Raw genomic sequence first — 2,895 nt, 5'->3', positions numbered from 1 at the left:
CCCCCCCCCCCCCCCTCTCCTGTTTCCCCCCATTCATAAATTGATATTTTGCAGAAGTCTGAATTTTTTTTTGAAAATCATAACCATGTTTGATCTGCTTAAAAAAATACTGCAGTTCAACCCTCAAAAGCAGTGTATCTGTGCAGGAGTGAAAATAAAAATGAGACTACTAACAAACATCTTTTACTGGAATGGCAGCCTAAGCCTATAACTTATACTTCATGTAACAACATTAAACACCCAACGCCAACATCCTAATGGAAGGCCATTCCCAAGGGTCAGTAAGAACACCCAATCGGTGGCTTAACCAAAAAAACCACAGATTCACCTACAAACACACACACAGCCTCAGTACTGTTTACTTATATTTAGGACGACACCAAAGATCGTACATGACAAGATGGTTCACTCCTCTCTTTGAGCCAATTAAAAAAGTGTCCTCAAAATTTGGTGGCCCCCTCTTTGAAAGAGAGCGGACTTTGCGACCAGTGTTACCCTACTTGTGTGAAAAACAATAAAAGTGAAACTAACTAACTGTGCTTTTCCTATTCTTCTTCGGGAGAAACGAAAGAGAGCTTCAAAACAAAAGACTGCAGCGTCATCCGAGGCAATGCGCAGACTTACGCAGACACTTTTTTGGCTGAGTGAACTATCTCGTTATGAACGATCTTTGACGAGACTCAATAACAAAACCAGCCTGTTGGGATGAAAAAAAGCAAGACTGATACTGTAGGAAGTGTCCGATTGGGTCTGAATGGGTGTTCTTATCGACCGCATTCCCAAAGGGATTATTTTTTTTACATGAAGGATTTTAGTTTGCCAAGGTCGAGCAGTCTTGATTTCTCGCAGTACCTTTTGGAGGCATTTTCAAATGGAGTAAGTCCGGGAACGTTGCCCCAACCACGACTGAGATTAAAGTATCTGAATATTCAGACATTTAAAAATCTCTAGCTCTAGAAATTGAATTTCATGCAAAAAATGCTTCTTCCCAGTCCTCGAAGAATGTCAGAATGAAAGGATGATGCCTAAATCTCGCAAATAACCAAAAAATTCTTGAGATCGGAAACCGCTCGGAGAAATAGAGTTCAGCTTTATTTTCCCGAACGTTCGGAGAAATAGTCACTTCGAATTTAAACATTCCTAAAGGCCGATGCAATAAATAGGCCTACAACTACAGTCCTACACTATTACACAACTCAGTTTAGCCAAGAATATTATGAAATATACCTATATTATTTACACTTTGCCTTGTTTCCTGTTCCTGAAGTCTCCTCATGTGGTGAAATGACTTTTAAAAAGGCCTTTAATTACTTATTAAATGAATTAAATCTAGATCTAGATCTAGATCTACAATGTAAAATTTGCATGGCCAAGTAGGCCTATTTGTAAGTTGTAAGTAAAATTAATTTGAAAAATCAAGCCTAAATGCACTAGATCTAAAAAGCCTTAAAAGCTTTGACTCTCTCTAAAAAATAGGCCTAATTTGGTGACTTACTGGCATGGTATTGAAACCAGTCAGAGAAAGTGTAAACAAATATTTTGTGGGATGCAACACTAAGCTAAACATAAATGATAAAGAAAAGAACATGTTAATAACTGTTAATAACAATAAAAATATTATCAAGATACATTTTATCAAATATTCATAACAAGACAAACTAGAATCTAGATCTAGATCTTATTTGTCTACCTCTGGCTTCTATATTAACTAGACTACGATTTTGTAACAAGCTCTATAAAGGACTCTAAATCTGAAGCCGGCAGTGGTACGGAGTTTGAAGTTAGGAGGAAAAACCACTTTCCTTTGTTTTGATACTGTTTTTCAGCACTGGGAAAACTTATAAATTCACAGACACAGAAAAACAAAACATGCTCATATTTGAGCGAAGACAGACAACTATGAAAATAAAAATGTGGTGAGGGGACGTGCCACAGGGTTACCTGTGCACAATCAGACCGCTCGCTTTCGGCTACTCTCTCACACCATTAGCCTTTGCACGCCGCACGAAACCATTGGCTCGGCAGCAGCTGGATGGGCGAAGCAAGGGCACCAGGGGAAGCAACCCATTGTAAAATTTTTGACTTCGTAGTCCTTACCAAATTATTGTTTATTTCAGAAAATGAACAATAAAACCAACCTATTTAAACAACATTTTCCGAAAGGTAAACATTCAATACATTAGTTAGCACAGACAGGAGAGGCAAATACGTTTATTTTACTCTAAAAATTGATGGCGTAAACCGCCAAATGCGACGAATCATGTCGAGTGTTGGATTTTGACAAGGGTGTGCACAAAGACGAGAAAAATGCGATAAATAGACATACAATTCAATACAATCGTAACAAAAGTCTTACCTGAGTTGTGAGACCAATGATGTGTGTGGTCTATACACTTAGGTACGGGTTAGTTATGCAAATATTCCACAAAGAAAGGTGTTGAAATCTGAATCATATCGAACACAAACATTTCTTTTACGGAAGGCTCCGACAGGAAACCGCGCGCATGCCAAGTCCGCACTAAGGTTTGGAGACTAGCGATTGGCTGATTTTGTGCGGCATTATGTGAAATAGAAAGTGGGCCTCAGCTCAGTTGAAGAATAAACTAACAAAATATTGGCTTCTTGTGACTTTAAAAAATGTCAACAAACACATCACGGTCTATTAAAAATGTTAATAAGATCATGTATAATAAACCCCATAAATTATCTCCCTTGCTGCTATTTTTGTAGACACTCATATTCGTGGAAATGAAAGCAGCCCGCTGGGTTCGGAGTCGGAGTAGGCCTAATAACCATCTGGGCTGCTTGTTCGATGTGATGCATTCAACACAAACAAAAAGACGAGCAGAAATGAAATGGACAAAGCCGTACACATTAACTAGAAAAGAAGGAAAA

At 38.4% G+C, this 2,895-nt stretch overlaps 1 protein-coding gene across 2 annotated transcripts in view; it reads right to left on the bottom strand.

The window, feature by feature from the left end:
• Positions 1 to 2,504, bottom strand: part of LOC101848852 (sister chromatid cohesion protein PDS5 homolog A-B) — a gene marked incomplete in the record, with an annotated part of 51,175 nt that extends 48,671 nt beyond the window's left edge. For both annotated transcript variants that reach the window (XM_013089616.2, XM_035973099.1), the window contains 1 exon segment: positions 2,357 to 2,504.
• Between the last annotated feature and the right edge of the window lie 391 nt (positions 2,505 to 2,895).

Source organism: Aplysia californica, unplaced genomic scaffold (genome assembly GCF_000002075.1).
Source record: "Aplysia californica isolate F4 #8 unplaced genomic scaffold, AplCal3.0 scaffold00999, whole genome shotgun sequence".
In the NCBI taxonomy this organism is placed as follows: Eukaryota; Metazoa; Mollusca; class Gastropoda; order Aplysiida; family Aplysiidae; genus Aplysia; species Aplysia californica.
This window is presented reverse-complemented; position numbering and strand designations above follow the sequence as displayed.